Source organism: Oncorhynchus gorbuscha, linkage group LG09, assembly GCF_021184085.1.
Source record: "Oncorhynchus gorbuscha isolate QuinsamMale2020 ecotype Even-year linkage group LG09, OgorEven_v1.0, whole genome shotgun sequence".
Lineage (NCBI taxonomy): Eukaryota > Metazoa > Chordata > Actinopteri > Salmoniformes > Salmonidae > Oncorhynchus > Oncorhynchus gorbuscha.
In genome coordinates this window covers 30,231,634-30,254,617 of record NC_060181.1, presented here as the reverse complement: position 1 = coordinate 30,254,617, position 22,984 = coordinate 30,231,634, and the positions used below count along the sequence as shown (strand labels likewise).

Sequence of the window (22,984 nt, the reverse complement as noted above, 5' to 3'; positions counted from 1 at the left end):
CAGTTTACATAGAGTCTAGTGAAGTTCCTTTAGGGACATATTGGTGTCTGCTTGAGGGGGAACGTACACAGCTGTGAAGATAACTGATGAGAATGATCTTGTAAGGTAATATGGCTGGCATTTGATTGTGAGGAATTCTATGTTGGGTGAGCAGAAGGACTTGCTGTATGTTGTTATGATCATACCATGAGTCGTTAATTATGAAGCATACACCCCCACCCTTCCTCTTCCCAGAGAGGTGTTTATCTCTGTCGGCGCGATTCATGGAGAGACCCTTTGGCTGAACCGATTCCGACAACATATCCCAAGAGAGCCATGTTTCCGTGAAACAGAGAATGTTACAATCTCTGATCTCTCTCTGGAAGGCAACCCTTGCTCGAATTTCGTCTTCATTGTTGTCAAGACACTGGACATTGGAGAGTAGTATACTCTGGGATAAGATCCGTTGTTCTGGATGGTGGTCCAAACAGAGAATACGCTTCGGGAAAGTCGTATTCCTGGTCGTAATGTTGGTAAGTTGGTGTCGCTCTTATATCCAATAGTTCTTCCTGGCTGTATGTAATAAGACTTAAGATTTCCTGGGGTAAGAAATAATACATAAAAAAAATACTGCATAGTTTCCCAAGGACTCGAAGCGAGGAAACCATCTCTGTCGTCACCATCAGAGGAACGAGGCCATCATGTTGGTCGCGTTCCTCTGCCCAGGCGTCACTGATACGTTTCAGATCTTAAAATGCCTGGATAGGTATTTTAAATATCAGCTAACACATCATATGTTATATCAATCTGTATTGAAGGGAAACCAAATATTTTTGTAGACTTCTGCGCTTTCACCAATTTGGGCCGAAAACGGTTAATTACTAGGAGCGCCAAGTCTAGGTCCAAGAGGCTTCTAAATAGCTTCCACCCTTAAGCCATAAGACTCCTGAACATCTTATCAAAATGGCTACCCAGACTATTTGCATTGTACCCCCCCCCCTTCTCCGCTGCTGCTACTCTCCATTATTATCTATGCATATCTCATTTTCAAATCATTACTGGGTAACAATTACTGTAAGTACCCAAATCTGATTGTTTTCAATAAAAATGGTCAAAAGGAAACAAATAGATTCTCAGCAAAGAGCATTTTCTCAATCAATACTTTTGCTAGGACTATCTGGTAGTGGTCTGAGTAGTTAGGGAAAAACTGAAACCTAGCTGTTATTGGCAGAGGTTTATTAACTCATTTACCACAGGCTATTACTCCAACCCACCAAAACAGGCATTTTGAGGCAGTCTTTTCAAATATCTCTAATACTAAAAGGCCATTATCATGATTTTCACAATTTCACCGATTTATTCCAACCTCATAGTTTGAAAAAAAAATGTTTTGTCTGCACTGGGCCTCTAAAGAAGGTGCTAATTAGGCCTAATTCATCCTTTAATAGTGATTATGATTATTAGCCCATTCATTACCCCCGTACATCTTGCAGGTCACAAATTCATTTTATCAACAAATCTTGAAGACCTGTGTAAAAGCACACAGCGATTAGGACACTGGATAAATCCCGAAACACAATCCACATTCTCTCAATTCCGCTATTGGACAAAACTGCGCCTGTTCCATTTTGGAGGGCTGGCTGTTATTTGCTCATCATTATGGCTTTTAATGGCCAGGACTTCATATCATCTTAATAAAATATTATTTTCAACTGAATATATTTTATTTAATGCAAAAAAGGTTAAAGATATCACATTTGTTAACGTTCAGAAAAACTGTAGGATATGCGCGCCCCTTCTTTAAAAAAATATTGGTACGTTCTTTTCAATTGCGCTGCGAGCGTACATTGAGGCACAAGAAGAACGGGAAACCTGATCCGTATAACATGAAGTGGACCAATTTCGGTGGTAATTGATCGGATTATTCTACTTTAAGAAAAGGAAACACCACACTACGGCATAATTTCATTTTTTCCCCTTCGAAGAGGAGGATGGTGGCCGGGTAGTTACAACTTCGGACACGCTGCTGTTCCTTGGCACGCGCACTGATCCAGTTGGTGAGGTGAGTGCTACTAGTAGCACACTGGAGATGGAGAACGATAGGCTACATTGTTGTTATATTGTTGCACATCATAACCACCTGTATGGGATGTGAGAGGGATAGTTGTAGTCTGCAATGTCACACGTTTTTGGTCAATTGAAATCCAATAACGGCTATGGAATAGTGCGTCAACAGCAAAGCTTTATGCTTTTTACATAGGAATCTGACGTAGGCCATTTCAGAGCTACAATATATTCCAAATGTATTCTTTAATTCATTGTCAAGTATATGCGCAATAATATGAACGTTGGACACCTATAAGCAAGCCAGCTGTGGTACCTAACGTGGGCTTTCTTTGGCAATACAAACATTTAGAATGGAATGAATGAGAATGTGAAGGTAGGGTTAAGGCCTTTCTTTAATGCTTCTTTTTTACTTGACGACAGTGGCCTACTGATCTGTCACTTCTAGATGAGCACGCCTAGTGTTGCCTTGAGGGCTGATGAAGCAAAGCTTTCAGCTCTGTTCCAATGTGTAATTGCCCCAACACGTGGGCGGCCAAAGGGTACTACGGTACTGTGCCTAACTGATCATCATAATGCTCTATAATAACGGCAATTGTTGATATTCTCCAACAGAATTAGACATATTTCGACCAAGTTGGTAGTTTTCATAAATGCTCGCTCCCTCAGCCCTCTAAACTGGTTTTCATCTGCTTCTCCACGGTTCTCTGAAAAAGCAATGTATAACATTTTGACATCTGTCTCCATGGGGGCGATGAGCAGTGATTTGTGCACTGGGGACCCATAATTATTACAATCTGGCCTGCCTCAGACCTGTCTTGTTTGTCTATCGTGTCAACCTTGGAGGCACAAATGTCAAGATAGAAAATGCAGGAAAAGTTAGCCTGGGGCACCATGATGGCTTATTTGAGCAGCTCAGCTGAATCTGACAAGGCAAAAGCCAGATCAAAACTGTGATCTTATGAGGCCTGTATACAAGCCTGTCTGAAGCCATTGTCTTGAAATGAGATCAGATAGCAGTTTATTGAACTCTTCCTCTGCTGTGTGTGTCACAGGAGGCTGCTGAGGGGAGGATGACTTTTAATAATGACTGGAATGGTCAATACCATTCCATTTATTCCCTTCCAGCCTTCACAAAGAGCCCGTCCTCTCCAATTAAGGTACCACCAGCCGTGTGTGTGCTTCTCTGTCTATTTACATATCCGGTGTGCTTTCATCATCTCTTTTGTGATGGATAGAAGAAAGAACAGATCTAGGACTAGAAGGGACAATGACCCAGGAGACCATTATCACAGTGCCTGTGTAGTCTGCTGTCAGTTTGGTGTGTGGGTTAGTCGGACAATGACAGAGCTCCCATCTCCCCATGGTGCCACTGCTTTTCAGACACATCTTCTCTCTTGTAGTACAGGAAGTGAAATAACTAACAGTGACACTCCTTTGAGTTTTTTTAGGCGTAGTCCTTTCAACAGCCACTATTTCACACCTGGCAAACAGTTTGACTGCGTCCAGCTGGTCACCTGGAATAATATACATAGAATGAAAGATATGGACAGTAGGCTACATACTTTGTGAAATGACAGACTGGCTCTGGCTGGTTCTTTATCAGTGAAGTGGCTTATTGACCTTTGACCAGTTACAGCACCACTCACTCCTCTCAGGACTCACTCCAGGCTCAAGTGACATTTCAGATGCAAGAAAAAAGCATATTCTGTGTATCCCAGGGAATGGAATGGAACAGAGGCTGTTATTGTAATCAGCGAAACCACTTAACCTCATCCTTCCTCTTTCTCTCTCCCTCTTCTTCCTCCTCCTCCGTATCATCAGCCTTCTGGCCCTCTTAAGACGTTTGGAGGTCTTCTTCCATTAAAGTCCCAATGCAGCCATTTCTGGGTAACAATTTAGTACCTTACTGTAATAGATTTTCATTTAAAATGGGCAAAAATAGCTTTTTGGCAACTTTCCCAAGCAATAATAATTTTGCTAGGAAGGTCTGGGGGGGTGGTCTGAATGGGGAGGGGAAAACTGAAATTGGTCTATTAACCAGTTTACCGCATGGTGATGTCACCATGGAAATCCAAAACTCCTGCTAATGCAAACCTCCTGATTTTAAAATACAATCAGAAAACAACACTGATCAAATGTTTTGACACTTTTACAGTGTTAGTTTCATCAGCTGTTTTACAATATGACACAACAAAGGAGAAAAAGCTGAAATTTGACTGTACTAGATCTTTAACAGAGAGTGGTGAGTGTCCCTTATAAAAGAGACTGACTATGGGTTACTGCTGCTCCCTCTCACTCTGCCGAGGCCCTGGGTGGGTGGTCCTGAGCGAGAGATAGAGAGAACCTTAGCCAACACTACCATTCTATACTCCATATTCTAACTGTTCTCATTGCGGTGGTGGTCGGCTGGTTTTATAAAAACAAGCTGATGTTTCCATCACTACGTGAGCTCCTGTGTAATGTGATGGAGGCCACATACACCACCACTACGTGAGCTGCTATGTAATGTGATGGTGGCCAGCCGGGAAGGTTCTTCATTGCCTTTTACGTGTGTCGTGTGTGTGTGTGTGTGTGTGTGTGTGTGTGTGTGTGTGTGTGTGTGTGTGTGTGTGTGTGTGTGTGTGTGTGTGTGTGTGTGTGTGTGTGTGTGTGTGTGTGTGTGTGTGTGTGGAACGAGACGGAGAAAGCTGTAGCTCTTAGTACCATTCCATCAACATGATCTCACTACCTCATACTCCTCCTGTTGTCTGACATGAGGTGGTTATGAAGACCAATATGTTTATTTGTTTAACCAGGTAGGCCAGTTGACAAGGTCTCATTTACAACTGCAACCTGGCCAAGATAAAGCAAAGCAGTGCGACATAAACAACAACACAGAGTTACACATAGACAAACGTACAGTGAATAACATCAAATAAATATAATAATGTACAGTATGTGCAAGAGTAGGGAGGTAGGCAATAAGTGGTGAAAATAATTACAATTTAGCATTAATACTGGAGTGATAGATGATGATGTGCAAGTAGAGATACTGAGGTGCAAGATGGTAAGTAATAATATGGGGATGAGGTAGTCGAGTGTTCTATATACAGATTGGCTGTGTACAGGTACAGTGATCGGTAAGCTGCTCTGACAGCTGATGCTTAAAGTTAGAGAGGGAGATAAGACTCTAGCTTCAGAGATTTTTGCAATTCGTTCCAGTCATTGGCAGCAGAGTGAATTCACTGCACTGTGGTGAACAGTTGCTGTAAGGAAGATGATCTCTAGGCCTATGAAGGGATAGACAGGCTTTGGGGTGTCCTTGTAACAAGATGACATGTTGTTTGTCAGTTGTCACTATGTAGTTCAAAACAGTGCAGTGAATTCACTTCACATTGATGTGAGGCTTCAGCCTTTGGTTTGGTTGCTAGACGTGTGCGTGTGCGTGTGCGTGTGCGTGTGTGTGTGTGTGAGAGCAGTGAAATAAATGCTAGTATTTTATTACTCCTCTGTATTGTATTGAGCAGGCCAGTGACCTAAGAATGGCAACCCAGTCAGTGATTGACTGAAGCTGAAGGTTGTTGACCTTTGCTGTGACCTATGGCAGGGTGACGTTTCAGAAGGGATGTTTTCATTTTACCCATTGGTAAATGTCAGTCAAGGTTCTCCAGGGGATCTGTGATTTCACTGAGAGTATAACACACACACACATATATATATATATATATATTACTCACTCACACACACCAGCACAAGCACAGCAGACAAATAATTATCCTCTATTTGATAGGTACACTGTGGAGGACAGTGATTATAGTAAGGGAGGAGTCCTCTGACTCTCTGGAGAGAAGGATGAGTTGGCTGCTTTGCTCTTTGGGTTAGGCTGACCTTCATCCTCCAGTCAGTCCATCAGTCCATCCGTTCGCTCCCCAGCATGAGTGTGTGTGTGTTTTCATGCGTGTGTGTGGCACTCCCCAACAGCCTCTGATGGGCACAGACAGCGGCTGCACAGACAGCGGCTGCACAGACAGCGGCTGCACAGACAGCGGCTGCACAGACAGCGGCTGCACAGACAGCGGCTGCACAGACAGCGGCTGCACAGACAGCGGCTGCACAGACACACACACATTACTCCCTATGTGGAATTCCAAATGAAGGGCCTCCGGTCTGACCTGTCTCTCTGAGGTTGCTCAATGTCAATCCCCCTGCTGCAGCCATCTCGTGTGTGTGTCTGTGTGTGTTTACAGTGTAGTTATCAAATCAAACTTTATTTGCCATATGTGCCGAATACAGCAAAGGTAGACTTTACTGTCAAATGCTGACTTACATGCCCTTATTAACCAACACTGCAGTTCAAGAAGAAGAAAATATTTACCAAGTAGGCTAAAATAAAAAGTAACACAATAACGAGGCTATATACAGGGGGCACTGGTACCGAGTCAGTGTGCAGCGGTACAGGCTAGTTGAGGTAATCTGTACATGTAGGTGGGGGTGAAGTGACTATGCATAGGTAACAAACCACGAGTAGCAGTAGTGTACAAGACGGGGGGGGGGGTCAATGTAAATTGTCCGGTGGCGATTTTTAAATATTTTTAAAATGAATTGTTCAGCAGTCTAATGGCTTGTGGGTAGAAGCTGTTGAGGAGCCTTTTGGTCCTAGACTTGGTGCTCCGGTACCACTTGCCGTGTGGTAGCAGAGAAAACAGTCTATAACTTGGGTGACAGGAGTCTCTGACAATATTATGGGCTTTCCTTTGACACCGCCTATTATATAGGTCCTGGATGGCAGGAAGCTTGGCCCCAGTGATGTACTGGGCCGTTCACACTACCCTCTGTAAGCGTCTTATGGTCAGATGCCGAGCAGTTGCCATACCAGACAGTGATGCAACCGGTCAGGAACCATTTGAGGATCTGGGGGCCCATGCCAAATCGTTTCAGTCTTCTGAGGGGAAAAAGGTGCTGTTGTGCCCTCTTCACGACTGTCTTGGTATGTTTGGACCCTTGTTGGTGATGTGGACACCAAGGAACTTGAAGCTCTCGACCCGCTCCACTACAGCCCCGTCGGTGTTAATGGGGGCCTGTTCCGCCCATCTTTTCCTGTAGTCCACGAGCAGCTCCTTTGTCTTGCTCACTTTGAGGGAGAGGTTGATGTCCTTGCACCACACTGCCAGTTCTTTGACCTCCTTCCTATAGGCCATCTCATCATTGTTGGTGATCAGGCCTACCACTGTTGTGTCGTCAGCCAACTTAATGATGGTTTTGGAGTCGTATTTGGCCACACAGTTGTGGGTGAGCACGGAATACAGGAGGGGTTTAAGTACACACCCGTGAGGGGCCCCAGTGTTAAGGATCAGCGTGGCAGATGTGTTGTTGCATACTCTTACCACTTGGGGGTGGCCTGTCAGGAAGTCCAGGATCCAGTTGCAGGAGGTGTTTAGTCCCAGAGTTCTTAGCTTAGCGATGCGCTTCGTGGGCACTATGGTGTTGAGCTGCTGTTTATAAACTACAGCTCAATCTCACAAAGGTGTTCCTCTTGTCCAGGTTTAGAAAGGGCTGTGTGGAGTGTGAATGAGATTGCGTCATCTGTGGGTCTGGGAGGATGATGTTGATGTGAGCCATGACCAGCCTTTCAATGAACTTCATGGCTACCAACGTTAGTGCCACGGGGCGTTAATCATTTAGGCAGGTTACCTTCGCTTTATTTGGCACAGGGGACTATGGTGGTCTGCTTGAAACATGTAGGTATTAGACTCGATCAGGGAGAAGTTGAAAATGTCAGGGATGACACTTGACAGTTGGTCCGCTCATGCTTGAGTACACATACTGGTAATCCGCCTGGACCAGTGGCTTTGTGAATGTTGACCTGTTTAAAGGTTTTGTTCACATCGGCTACAGAGAGCGTTATCACACAGTCATCCAGCTGGTGCTCTCGTGCATGCTTTTATTTAGATGTTTTTATCTCACCTTTATTTAACCAGGTAGGCGAGTTGAGAACAAGTTCTCATTTACAACTGCGACCTGGCCAAGACAAAGCAAATCAGTGTGACAAAAAACAACACAGTTACACATGGGATAAACAAACGTACAGTCAATAACACAATAGAAAAATCTGTATACAGTGTGTGCAAATGAAGTAAGGAGGTAAGGCAATAAACAGACAAATAGTGGAGAAGTAATTACAATTTAGAAAATTAAACTGGAGTGATCTGTGCAGATGAGGATGTGCACATAGAAATACTAGTGTGCAAAAGAGCAGAAAAACATATGGGGGTGAGGTAGGTAGTTGGTTGGATGGGCTATTTACAGATGGGCTGTGTACAGCTGCAGCAATCGGAAGCTGCTCTGACAGCTGATGCTTAAACTTAGTGAGGGAGATATAAGTCTCCAACTTCATTAATTTTTGCAATTCGTTCCAGTCATTGGCAGCAGAGAACTGGAAGGAAGGCTGCCAAAATAGGTGTTGGCTTTGGGGATGACCAGTAAAGTATACCTGCTGGAGCGCATGCTACGGGTGTTGCTATGGTGACCAGTGAGCTGAGATAAGATGACCTGGAGCCAGAGCTTTACAGGTTGCAGTGGTGGGTGGTATATGGGGCTTTGGTGACCAAACGGATGGCACTGTGATAGACTGCATCCAATTTGCTGAGTAGAGTGTTTGAGGCTATTTTGTCAAGGATCACTAGGATAGTCCGTTTTTACGAGGGTACGTTTGGCAGCATGAGTGAAGGAGGCTTTGTTGTGAAATAGGAAGCCGATTCTAGATTTAATTTTGGATGGGAGATGCTTAATGTGAGTCTGGAAGGAGAGTTTCCGGTCATGCTTCAGTGTTGCTTGCCTCGAATCGAGCATAAAAGGCATTTAGCTCATCTGGTAGGCACTGGGCAGCTCGCGTCTGGGTTTCCCTTTGTAGTCTAATAGTTTTCTAGCCCTGCCACATCCGACAAGCGTCAGAGCCGGTGTAGTAGGATTCAATCTTAATACTGTATTGACACTTTGCTTGTTTGATGGTTCATCTGAGTGCATAGCGGGATTTCTTATAAGCGTCCAGATTAGTCTCCCGCTCCTTGAAAGTGGCAGCTCTAGACTTTGGCTCAATGCGGATGTTGCTTGTAATCCATGGCTTCTGGTTGGGATATGTACTAGAGGTCGACCGATTAATCGGAATGGCCGATTTAATTAGGGCCGATTTTTCAAGTTTTCATAACAATCGGAAATCTATTTTTGGGCGCCGATTTCTGAAAATAAAACATTTTTTTTATTTTTTTATATATAACTAGGCAAGTCAGTTAAGAACACATTCTTATTTTCAATGACTGCCTAGGAACTGTGGGTTAACTGCCTTGTTCAGGGGCAGAACGACAGATTTTCACATTGTCAGCTCAGGGTTCCAATCTTGCAACCGCACAGTTAATTAGTCCAACACTCGAACCATTGCACTCCATGAGTAGCCTGCCTGTTACACGAATGCAGTAGAAGCAAAGTTAAATTGCTAGCTAGCATTAAACTTATCTTGTAAAAAACAATCAATCATAATCACTAGTTATAACTACTAATCCAGATTAGCAGGCAATATTAATCAGGTGAAATTGTGTAATTTCTCTTGCGTTCATTGCACGCAGAGTCAGGGGAACAATATAGTCAATGTAATAGTCTGTAAGAGGGTGAGTGGGGTGATATTGGTGTGTGTCTACATTCTAGTTGTACCGTCAGGATGAGAGAATGTGTGTCAGTGTAGTTATACCATCAGGATGAGAGAAGAGGTGTGTGTGTTCTGCTCTTTTGTCTCTGTGCCACTGTCCCTCTTCCAGCCAAGCGCTGTTGTCAGACATTACCTGCGGGCCATGTCTCTCTCTGTGCGTGTGTGTGGCCCTGTCCAGCAAGAGTGAGAAGCACGTGCAGGCCAGATAGAGAGAAGAGATGTGACCCACGGCACAGCGCTGTTTACATGTCTGTTTAGACGAGGGACGGAGGAATGTGGCGAGAGGGGACAGCCTTGTCTTGTACACACTCTTGCAAGAGGCTGTGGGCTAAAATATTGATGTGTGATGGTTGGTTGTTGCTATTGGCAAAGGCTGTTGTCACATGTTGGGGACTTCGACTCTCCAAGTCTCCTCTTCTCTCTGTCATCTCTTCTCAAGTCTCAGATTCAGCTCATTGTCGTTGTTGACCCCCTTTTTACTCCATAAAGTTCTCAGGGTGGCATTTTCCTCTCACAATCATACACGCTATGAGTAAATGCACCAGAATGTTTTCAATAAATGGCGAGTTGATACTGCAGCTCGCAATTGCATTAAGTGTAATATGAGTTTTGTCTCTGTCATCTCCACTAACCGTTAGTGCAATAGTTTAACTATCTCATTAGGCTTGAGCCATGTCAACCTTTGCCACATCGTTGATCAAATCGGTCAACGAAACGCAGCTAAAGTATTTGAAAGAAAACAAATAGTATAAGCCCCATGTTATGGAGCGGGGCCAGACTGGCTCATAACCCTCTGGAAATATGCTAATGAGTCTGAATGACCATGGATGCAGCGCTGTGATTGACCCTCTGGAAAGGAGCACAATGGATTGCTTGTTTGGTGATCACGAGGGCACTCTGCTCACACACACACACACACACACACACACACTCTTTCTGCTTCATTTGTCATGTTTTTGACCGTTTGTTTTTATGGGTTAGAACACACTTTGAACCCCAGAGTTAATCATTGTTAACTTCTGACGTCTCTAAGAAGAAAGACTTTATGGTTTCATGATAAGGGCCTCTTAAACCTGATCACCAGTGTTCACAAGGAAGGAAATATAATGCTACATGGGATGATTGACCGATAACAACCAAGATATGGCCTCTGGTCTGTCCCAGGCGAAACAAATACATCTTTATCTAGTTATCTGATATCTTTTCAACCAGGACTAGGTTACAACCTGACAATTAACTAGTTATGACATTTTATCACCAATTTTTACCTTCTGGATATTGTGGGATAAAGAACAGGATTGGCAGATTGATTATCTCGCTCCAAACAACTTGTTCTTAAAGTGGACACTTCAGTGTAGCACCTTTTTCTGAGGGCACACTTGTTAAACGTGTAGCTAGAGGTGGCTCATCTAGGTGGGTGGTAGCCTGAGGCACAACCAGGTAGCTAGAAGAACAGTCACATTCAGCCTTTAAGATCTCCTGTGAGAGAGAGCCACCAAATACAAGTCTCCTCTGATTAGTCTTCGTTTGAGAACTTAGCTTGTGAAACATGAGAGAGGCGAGATGCTGTGTAAACGTTCTGGGGATCAGTGGCGAGCGAGAGGTCTACTGGGACGTGTGAGTCTGGGGGCGTGTGATCGAGCTGTCTCACTGGATCGGTCTACCTCTCTTTTTGCCATCTTCTCTTCCTCTACTCTCCTCCTCATGGCTTTCTCTCTTCCTTTCCTCTCTTTCTCTCTGTGAAGGCACTGAAAGATGCCATATTGATTGGGCTTCACCCAACCGACTGTAAAAATAATGACCCATGAATCCCCTGAAACAAAGGACAACCAGTCAGTGTAAACAGAATGTCAAGAATATCTCTCTCGCTCTCATTATCACTCTTTCATTGTCTCTCCCTCCTTTTGCACTCCTTCACTTGCTCACTCTCACCCCCCCCCCCCCCCCCCATTTCTGCAGGGTTTCACTTTCCGTCCTATGGAGAGGCTGATTGCAATGCTGCTGTTACCATGGCAGCCAGTGGAACACATTAAGCTTTATAATAACATACAGAGTGGCGAAAGGGAAGAAAATAATCAAGAGCATGAGGAGGAAACTATAAATAGAGAGAGCAGTAATCCCTAGCATCATTTATTAAACCGTAACTTCAGATGGCTGTGTTGGCTTTGTAACACATCATTTCCCTTGCAGCTAGTACAGTATACACACTGTCCCTTCCCAGAGTCCCCTATCAAGTCAGTCAGTTTTGACAACGAGGGCTGATTCCAGTCATGTAGGATAGCTGCTATGGTGTTTGTGACCTCATTCAGCTATCCTGAGCTCCACTCTCATATTTAAGGATGAATAATGACACACGCCCAGTCATCTAGGGACAGTCAGACTGAGATGTGGCCCACGGGTGACTTTGTATTTTTTGTTGTTTATTACTGGATCAGAAATGTATGAAATCCAAAGCTCTGACAAAGCCGTTCATGTCAGATTCTATTTTGTGTCTCAAAATGACTTGTGGCAGTGTTTCAATGAATGGTGTCAAGCTCAGGAGATCCAATGATAAATCAGAAAAGATCCATCTCTGGGATATTAACCAGGTATTTTTTAAAAGTATACTGAACAAAAATATAAATGGAACATGCAACAATTTAAAAAATGTTATGCGTTACAGTTCATATAAGGAAATCATTCATTTGAAATAAATTAGGCCCGACTCTATGGATTTCACATGACTGGGCAGGGGTGCAGCCATGGGTGGGTTTTGTGTGTTCATATGTTCCTCTTTCTGTTGCAGTTGTAAAGGAGAACTTGTTCTCAACTGGCCTACCTGGTTAAATAAATTGTGTTTAACTTATTTTGTACATAATGTTGCCGCTACCGACTCTTATGACCGAAAATAACTTCTAGACATCAGGACTCTGATTACTCACCAAAGACTAGCAGAATCCTTTTTTTCCTTTCACGACTCTGACGAGCCCGACGCGAAGGATATACTGCTTCCTCAGGAACAAGCCCCTATCCCCGTGTTCTGCGCAAGAGAAAGAGGAGCTGAAGGGTGGGCTGCCTTCTGAGAATTAGTGAGCGAGTGATGGAATAAACAGACTTCCCTCCATTCTGCTAGCAAATGTGCAATCTTTGGAGAATAAAATCGGAGAGTTAAGCGGAAGATTAAACTACCAACGGGCCATTAAAAACTGGAACATCTTATGCTTCACGAAGTCGTGGCTGAATGACGACAATATCAACATACATACAGGTGGCTGGTTATACGATGTACCGGCAGGATAGAACAGCGGCGTCTGGTAAGATAAGGGACGGCGGACGATGTATTTTTGTAAACAAGAGCTAGTGCACAATATCTCAGGAGGTCTCGAGCTATTACTCGCCTGAGGTAGAGTATCATGATAAGCTGTAGACCACACTAGCTGTTTACATACCACCACTGTCAGAGTCCGGAATTATTTGAATGAGCTGTATTCCGCCAAAAGAAAACGCCCACCCAGAGGCGGCGCTCCTAGTAGCTGGGGAATTTAATACAGGGAAACTTACATCTGTTTTACTAAATTTCTCTCAGTATGTCAAATGTGCAACCAGAGGGAAAACCACTCTGGACCACATAGACTCCACACACAGAGATTCATACAAAGCTCTCCATCGCCCTCCATTTAGCAAATCTGACCATAATTCCATCCTCCTGATTCCTGCTTACAAGCAAAACTTAAAGCAGGAAGCACCAGTGACTAGATCAATAAAGTGGTCAGATGAGGTAGATGATAAGCTCCAGGACTGTTTTGCTAGCACAGACTGGAATATGTTCCAGGATTCCTCCGATGACATTGAGGAGTACACCCCATCAGTCATTGGCTTCATCAATAAATGCATCGATGACGTCATCCCCACAGTGATGTACATATATACCCCAACCAGAAGCCATGGATTACAGGCAGCATCCGCACTGAGCTAAAGGGTAGAGCTGCCGCTTTCAAGGAGCGGTACTAACCCAGAAGCTTAAGAAATCCTGCTATGCCCTCCGACGAACCATCAAACAGGCAACGCGTCAATACAGGACTAAGATCGGATTGTACTACACCGGCTCTGGCATTTGTCGGATGTGGCAGGGCTTGCAAACTATTAGACTACAAAGCGAAGCACAGACGAGCTGAACTACTTCTATGCTCGTTTTCGAGGCAAATAACACTGAAAAATGCATGAGAGCACCAGCTGGTCCAAAAGACTGATCATTCCCTTCCGCAGCCGATGTGAGTAAGACCTTTTTAAACGGGTCAACATTTACAGGGCAAGACTGATTACAAGGACGTGAACTGCAAGCATGCACTGACCAACTGGCAAGTGTCTTCACTGACATCTTCAACCTCTCCCTGTCTGAGTCTGTAATACCAACATGTTTTTAGCAGACCACCGTAGTGCCTGTGCCCAAGAACACTAAGGTAACCTGCCTAAATGACAACTGACCTGGAGCACTCGCGTCTATAGCCATGAAGTGCTTTGAAAGGCTGGTCATGGCTCACATCAACACAATCATCCCAGACCCACCCTAGACCCACTCCAATTTGCATATTTCACCAACATATCCACAGATGATGCAATCTCTATTGCACTCCACACTGCCTTTTTCTACCTGGACAAAAGGAACACCTATGTGAGAATGCTATTCATTGACTACAGCTCAGCATTCAACAACATAGTGTCTTTAAAGCTCATCAATAAGCTAAGGACCCTGGGACTAAACACCTCCCTCTACAACTGGATCCTGGACTTCCTGACGGGCCACTCCCAGGTGGTAAGGGTAGGTGACAACACTTTTGCCATGCTGATCCTCAACACAGGGGCCCCTCAGGGGTGCGTGCTCAGTCCCCTCCTGTACTCCTTGTTTACTCATGAATGCATGGCCAGGCACAACACCAACACCAACACCATCATTACATTTGCTGATGACACAACAGTGGTAGGCCTGATCACCGACAACGACGAGACCGCCTATAGGTCAGAGACCTGGCCGTGTGGTGCCAGGATGACAACCGCTCCCTCAATGTGATCAAGACAAAGGAGATGATTGTGGACTACAAGAAAAACAGGATGAGCACACGCCCATTATCATCGATGGGGCTGTAGTGGAGCAGGTTGAGAGCTTCAAGTTCCTTGGTGTCCACATCACCAACAAACTAACATGGTCCAAGCACACCAAGACCGTTGTGAAGCGGGAACGACAAAACCTATTCCCCCTCAGGAGACTGAAAAATATTTGGCATGGGTCCTCATCCTCAAACGGTTCTACAGCTGCACCATCGAGAGCATCCTGACTGGTTGATTCACTGCCTGATATGGCAAATGCTCGGCCTCCGACTCCAAGGTACTACAGAAGGTAGTGCGTACGGCCCAATACATCACTGGGGCCAAGCTTTCTTCCATCCGGGACCTCTATACCAGGCGGTGTCAGAGGAAGGCCCTAAAAATGGTCAGACTCAAGCCACCCCAGTCATAGACTGTTCTCTCTGCTACCGCACGACAAGCAGTACCAGAGTGCCAAGTCTAGGTCCAAGAGGCTTCTAAACAGCTTCTACCCCCAAGCTATAAGACTCCTGAACATCTAGTCAAATGGCTACCCAGACTATTTACATTGCCCCCCCTCTCCCCCTATTTACACCACTGCTAGTCTCTATTGTCATATATGCATAGTTACTTTAACACTACCTGCATGTTGAAGTCGTAAGTTTACCTACACCTTAGCCAACTACATTTAAACTCAGTTTTTAAAAATTCCTAACGTTTAATCCTAGTAAAATGCTTGTTTTAGGTCAGCTAGGATCACTACTTTATTTTAAGAATGTGAAATGTTAGAATAATAGTAGATTTATTTTTTTCATCACATTCCCAGTGGGTCAGAAGTTTACATACACTCACTTAGTATTTGGTAGCATTGCCTTTAAATTGTTTAACTTGGGTCAAATGTTTCGTGTAGCCTTCCATAAGCTTCCCACAATAAGTTGGGTGAATTTTGGCCCATTCCTCCTGACAGAGCTGGTGTAACTGAGTCAAGTTTGTAGGCCTCCTTGCTCGCACACACTTTTTCAGTTCTGCCCACAAATTCTCTATGCGATTGAGGTCAGGGCCACTCCAATACCTTGACTTTGTTGTCGTTAAGCCATTTTGCCACAACTTGGAAGTATGCTTGGGGTCATTGTCCATTTGGAAGACCCATTTGCGACCAAGCTTTAACTTCCTGACTGATGTCTTGATGTTGCTTAAATTTACATTTACATTTAAGTCATTTATATATCCACATAATTATCTTTCCTCTTGATGCCATCTATTTTGTGAAGTGCACCAGTCCCTCCTGCAGCAAAGCACCCCCACAACATTATGCTGTGCTTCAACCGTGCTTCACGGTTGTTATTGTGTTCTTCGGCTTGCAAGCCTCCCCCTTTTTCCTCCAAACATAAAGATGGTCATTATGGCCAAACAGTTATATTTTTGTTTCATCAGACCAGAGGACATTTCTCCAAAAAGTACGATCTTTGTCCCCATATGCAGTTGCAAACCGTAGTCTGGCTTTTTTATGCCGGTTTTGGAGCAGTGGCTTCTTTCTTGCTGAGCGGCCTTTCATGTTATGTTGATATAGATACTTTTGTACCCGTTTCCTCCAGCATCTTCACAAGGTCCTTTGCTGTTGTTCTGGGATTGATTTGCACTTTTCGCACCAAAGTACATTCATCTCTAGGAGACGGAACGCATCTCATTCTTGAGCGGTATGATGGCTGCACGGTCCCATGGTGTTTATACTTGCGTACTATTGTTTGTACTGATTTAATGTGGTACCTTCGGGCATTTGTAAATTGCTCCCAAGGATGAACCAGACTTGTGGAGGTCTACAATCATTTTTCTGAGGTCTTGGCTGATTTTATTTTGATTTTCCCATGGTGTCAAGCAAAGAGGCGCACTGAGTTTAAAGGTAGGCCTTGAAATACATCCACAGGTACACCTCCAATAGGCTAATTGAAATAATTTTCTGGAATTTCCCAAGCTGTTTAAAGGCACAGTCAACTTAGTGTATGAAAACTTCTGACCCACTGGAATTGTGATACAGCGAAATAATCTGTCTGGAAACAATTGTTGGAAAGATTACTTGTGTCATGCACAAAGTAGATGTCCTAATCGACTTGCCAAAACTGTAGTTTGTTAACAAGAAATTTGTGGAGTGGTTGAAAAACGAGGTTTAATGACACCATCCTAAGTGTATGTAAACTTCTGACTTCAACTGTACTTACTACCTCAACTAACCGGTGCCCGATTAGACATGCAGTTAGTTAAAGGCCCTGTGAGTAATTGGCACCATTTATTATCACTTACTTTTAAATGTAGTGTATCCAGGTTTTTGGATCTACATTAAGGTAGGGAAGTGAGCCCCACTAACTCCATGTCAGAAGCCTATTGAGCTCTCTATGCTTAGCAGCGTTGTAACAACCCTTGCCCTCTGACGATTTGAATGAAGGGGTCTTTTATCAAATCTAATTTTATTAGTCACATAAACATTTAGCAGTTGTTATTGCGGGTTTAGCAAAATGCTTGTATATTACCTGCTTTTGTATTGTCCTCTACACAGTACACACCACAGATATTGTCTGACTATACAAAATGATCCCTCCCAAACAAGACCTAGTGGGGTCATTATTCTAAGCCTCAACTGTAGATGCTGTGCATTATTCAGGTTTGGTTCAGAAGTGTTCCATTTGCTAGACAAGAAGTGTGTTTTTTTTTAAATATTATTTTATATTAAAAAAAAATAAAAATTATACAGCGACGTATAGATCAAAACATAATATATTCCTTTTCAACTGTTGTTGATTGCTGTGGATTGTGGTATTACACACATCTGAAGCAGCCAGCACTGGATAACACAAACATCTCCTGGATAACAGTAGACCTGTTTCCTGTCTGTCAGCCAGCCAACCCTGGATAACACATTCTGTACTTTTCTGGAGACCATCAGACATGTTTGGAGTGCGTCTGTTTGTCAGCCTTCCCCATTGCATAATGGTCCTGCTTGGCCCTGATTAGTCCTGTTGTCTCCTGCCTGCTTGTAATGTGTCTTATGATTTCAACAGGCAGACCGTGACAGGCGTCTCCTGTAATGTATGTAGCCATGAAGGCAGCTGTAGACCTGCCCATGCTAATTGCAGCTTGTCTTCTCTGCTTCTGGAGGCTGGAAGGGCCACACAAAGAGCAGCTCTGACATGTGAAGGCCTGAGCGGGGAAGAGGAAGAAACTGTCCTCCTGCCTTCCTAGACGCCTACACACACACTTAACGGTCTGGAGACAGAGGGCAGAGTTTAGCACACACAGCCACACATTCATATCCACTCCCTAAGGTCTCTGTAGGGGGTGCCAATTGAAAAGCCTGGGAATGTGATGTGCTATCGTACCCTACTGAAGTGCCTGGGGTGAGTCAAGTATCCTATTGAATGTAAAGCAATTTCAGTTGGAGAAAAACGGCAATTAGAAATTTATTATCGTTTTTCTGGCCTATTTTCACTATGAAATAGGCCAGGGTCAAAACAGAGAAATGGAGACTGGAGGGAGAGATTCTATATGAGATTGTGGAGAGAGACAAGGACAGGATGAGTGGGAGTGATTTACAAGTGGATGAGCAGAGAGAGAGAGAGAGAGAGAAAGGGAGAGCGATAACAACTGTTGACAAAGGGCCATCGTGTGCATGCACACATCTCCTTACCCATGTCAGAACACTCAACTGCTGTGTCATTATGTTGACATGGTATGAGGACTTACCAATCCTCCCACCTTATGCCAGTGTTTACCCGACACCAGTCAACATGTGACCGGCGAGGAGCTGTGTTTGTGTGTGTGATTGCATGAAAGGGTTGTGTGACACCAGGACACAGTGATTATGATGACGTCATATTGAAACTAGGCCACGACAAACCAGTGATGGATAGGAGGAGGAACCATGAGGCTCACGCTAGTGCTCCGAGCTAACAGATGTGGCCAACCTGTGGCCTCTGTCCTATAATGTGTGTGTGTGTGGCACCTCAATATGGCTGTGGAGACAGGGATTGTACTGAAGAACACTGGGTTATTTCAAGAGAACTGAATACTGGGAAAGAGAAGAGGGAATGGTTAATTTGCTTGCCAGAGGTGGTTTTTCACCCGTTGCCATAGAAACAGCAGCTCAATGTGTGTGAGTGTATTTGTGTATAAATGCATGTGCACATTGTGCAGGTTTTTTTCTTCCTATCGCGGAGTGTGTCAGGGTTGGGCTCAATTCAGAACTGAATTCTTTACTTTTTTCTAATTTCATTTTGAAGTAGTAAACAGGATACAGAATTGCAATACTAATTTAAGGGAAATTTAATTCCGTGAAATTAAATTAAACGTATTTATTATTATTAATAATATTATTAATAATAAATAACTTATTTCTATATTAGGTGTTGTCTATACAAACAGTTTATTAGGTACACCCATCTAGTACCAGTTCTGAACCCCCCCCTTTGCCTCCAGAGCAGCTTGAATTCTTCAGAGTATGGGAAGGTTGATCAATTGGTATCAAGGGACCTAATGTGTTCCAGGAAAACATCCTCACACCATTAACTCCACCAACCTGTACTATTGACACCATTTAGAATTAGGCCGTGGACTCATGCTGCTTACGCCAAATTCTGACTCTGCCATCAGCATGACGCAACAGGAACTGGAATTCATCGGACCAGGATGTCTTTCCACTCCTCAATTGTCCAGTGTTGGTGATTGCATGCCCACTGGGAGTCACTTCTTCATGTTTTTAGCTGAATGGAACCAGGTGTGGTCGTCTGCTGCAATAGCCTATCCGTGTCAAGGACCGACGAGTTGTGCGTTCCGAGAGGCCGTTCTGCACACCGCTGTTGTACTGCGTCGTTGTTTGCCTGTTAGCTTGCATGATTTTTGCCATTCTCCTTCGACCTCTCATCAATGAGCTGTTTTCGCCCACTGGACTGAGGCTGACTGGCTGTTTTGTTTGTCGCACCATTCTTAGTAACCCCTAGACACTGTCATGCATAAAAAGCCCAGGACGTTTGACATACTGGAACCGGCGCGCCTGGCACAGATGATCATACCATCCTCAAATTCGCTTAGGTCGCTTGTATTGCCCATTCTAACGTTCAATAGAACAGCAACTGAATGCCTGCTTTATATAGCAAGCCAAGTCCACGTGACTCACGTGCCTGTAGGAGCTAACCATTTTTGTGAACGGGTGGTGTACCTAATAAAAAGTGTACATCTTGAACATAAATAAATAAAAATATATATAACTAGGAAAGTCAGTTAAGAACGAACTCTTATTTTCAATCACAGCCTAGTTCAGGGGCAGAACAACAGACTTTTACCTTGCAGCTCGGGGATTCAATCTTGCAACCTTATGGTTACTAGTCCAACACTCTAACCACTAGGCTACCTGCCGACCCGTATATATTGTGTGTATATAAACGGGGCGTGTATATATTACATGTACATGCATAAGCAATAGATTTTCAGGACAAACTCTCTTAAAATGTAATGATCATGGAAAACAAAACCTGTATACAAATATTCAAAGTTATTATATTTCATTAATTACCTAGATTTTGTTGAATGGGGGAATACTACATTTCCCAGAATGCATTAGTTTAACTCAAGTTGACCCTGAGGCCTTCAGAAATAGCCTAAACAAATTAAATGGTTGAAAATATAATTGTATATTCTAAGCACTAAAGTTAAAAGAGTATATTAACATATTTTCCAGAGAAAAGGGATATATTCTTTGGTATCTGGAAGTGTCACCTGTCAGATTCAATTAAACTTATTACATTACATTTACATTTAAGTAATTTCTATGACTGAGTGTAACTTAATTGAATTGCACAGAATTAAATTCTTCCTGACACTTGAATTCAAATTCTACGTCCTGTGGTGTGACCAATTTAGAATTTCGACTCATGAGTTGAGTGGAAGTTAATTCTGAATTGAGCCCAACCCTGGTGTTTAGCTGTGTGCAACCCCGCAATCGTGTGAGACCGGGGATGTAATTCTGCCTGTCACTTATGCAGCTTAGAGAATGCAAAACAGACTCTCCAACTACAGCGGTCACCATGAGAGCAGGAAGGAAGCCAGCCACCAGCCAGTATGTACAAAGAGGAGAAAGCTCTTGTTTCCAGCCATGTCCCAGATGAAACAAAATGGATGACGTCCATCTGAGCTGCATGTCTGATGAAAACAGCCCTGTGCTAGCTGAGGTGGAACATTAATGTCCTAATGTCCTATTAGATGTGTTACCTGTTTTTTGGGGGGAGGGACAAAAATTGAAATGCTTTAACGGTGCAAAAAAACAAGTGAGAAATCTGAGGTCTTTGCAATATTACAAGGACTCCCTCCTGTGGACAAAAACGGCACTAGAAAATAGTTCATCCTGAAGAATAGATATTTTTGGTGTGACTATTTCTTTACCCTCTATGTCTCTCTCTCTCTCTCTCTCTCTCCCTTCATTCCCCCTCTCCCAGGCAGCAGTAGCAGGGTTCTGATCCTGAGGAGATGACTGAGGTGGTAGAGCCCAAGCTGGACTTTGCATCCTCGGGTCGCTCGGGGAGAAGGAATGCCCTACCTGACATCCTGGGTTCACCGGCTGGGGTCAACCCCACTGACCTGCAACTCAAATTGTCCGAGCTCCACCTCACAGGTGGGTTAGCTTAACCTCTATTTTTTGTGTTCTGTGTCTCTCTCGGTCTCCGTGTCTAATTTAGTAGATGTAGACCTAAAACAAAATTAGTTGCCCAGGGTTCCAGGTTTTGTTCACAAAATAGGATTTTAACCCCATGGGTCTTTCCTGGTGAAATTAGGTGGAAAATGCTAACTAACTGCAGTCCTGTTGGTTTGTCTCTCTGTCTAGATGGTCTGGGAGAAGCCCAGTCTCCCACGGCAGAGGAGGCCCCACTCCCTACAGAGAGCTCTGAGAGGAATGAGGGATCATAAGGCTGTCTGGGGGGAGGCCCCAAACCAGCCCCAATGTTTACCTCCAGGGAAGCTGATGAGAACTGGAGAAGAGGGATGGATGGGTAGAACGATACAGAAGGACCGATGACGGAGAATGATGGGCCTGTTTTGAACAGCAGCTGAGCTGCAGAGAGAAGGATGATGATAGGATGGACAGGGAATGGTCTCTATCACCCAATCTGAAAAGACTCTTAAGAAAGCGTTGGTGTGTGTGGGTGGAAAGATCACCTCTACTCCAACACACTGCCATGAGAAACAATGGATGTATGCTGATTATATGATGTTGTACACTACAATCAATCAATTCAATCAAGACTCAAAACATTCAGCAACGGAGAAGTCACAAGTGAAAAAATAAAAAATGTACAATATCCTACTGGTGTCTATTAATTGGCCACTGATTCAACACAGCCAATCATGTGGGACGATGGGCGGATCCTAGTGGCCAATAGTGGTTCAGAGCTTTCTGATTGATCTGGAAGAGAAAGTAATGATGTATTATAATGTACTGGATGTGTATGAAGAATGAGGTGAGAGTGAGTTAACTGAAAACAAGAGGCAGCTGGCTTCCTCTTTCGGTGTCACACAGACATTGATGTAATCATGAATTCACATCTGAGACTTTAATACAGAGGGGCAGTGTGGTATGTAGTGCATGTATGGGTTTTTAAACGTTGTTCAAATGGTTGTAATGACAACCAATGGGGCTAAAGCTAATGGATCGAGATGATTGCTGTGATTGTGACCAGAAGTGTTGATGTGTTTATTTGCAAAGGTTAGCTAGATGCTAAAGCTAACATTATGAGTTTTAGGCTGGGTTTCTGTACAGCACTTTGAGATATCAGCTGATGTACGAAGGGCTATATAAATAAATTTGATTTGAATTTGATTTGAGTAGCCTGACAATCCAATCCCGATCTTTTAGAACATTCCTGAAATGAACCTAAAATGGTTTCTCACTGCCAACCATGTACTGTTCAAGCAGTCTGACGCTGTTGGCGAATTTCCATACAGGATTTACCTCAATGTAGGCTCAGACTTTTCTGTTTCCATCTACGCGGCCACCCGTGTCTCACTGGGCCCTGGTTCCGGCGGACCAGGTCTCACTTGTGGCCAACCCGGGCCGCTGGTACTTTTCAGCTGGCGATTACATAACAAACTGAACTTTTAACACCTCACAAAGCAACTGTTTTGATTATGCAGAAGCTGTAGATTCTGCTCTTCACTGTC

The 22,984-nt window shown here is 43.8% G+C and overlaps 1 protein-coding gene and 1 long non-coding RNA gene across 3 annotated transcripts in view; one reads left to right on the top strand and one right to left on the bottom strand.

Moving 5' to 3' along the window:
* The window catches only part of LOC124043378 (zona pellucida sperm-binding protein 3-like), a 30,070-nt gene extending 12,465 nt beyond the window's left edge, over positions 1-17,605 (bottom strand). For both annotated transcript variants that reach the window (XM_046361949.1, XM_046361948.1), the window contains exons 1-3: positions 17,601-17,605; positions 10,015-10,017; positions 8,355-8,362 (exon numbers count right to left, since the gene is read on the bottom strand). The gene's annotated coding sequence lies outside the window, so the exon portion shown is untranslated. The remainder of the gene's footprint in view (positions 1-8,354; positions 8,363-10,014; positions 10,018-17,600) is intronic.
* Positions 1,814-22,643, top strand: LOC124043379. The gene is made up of 3 exons (XR_006840306.1): positions 1,814-2,041; positions 21,265-21,440; positions 21,651-22,643. It is a non-coding gene; the product is annotated as an uncharacterized LOC124043379 (long non-coding RNA).
* The last annotated feature ends 341 nt before the right edge of the window (positions 22,644-22,984 follow it).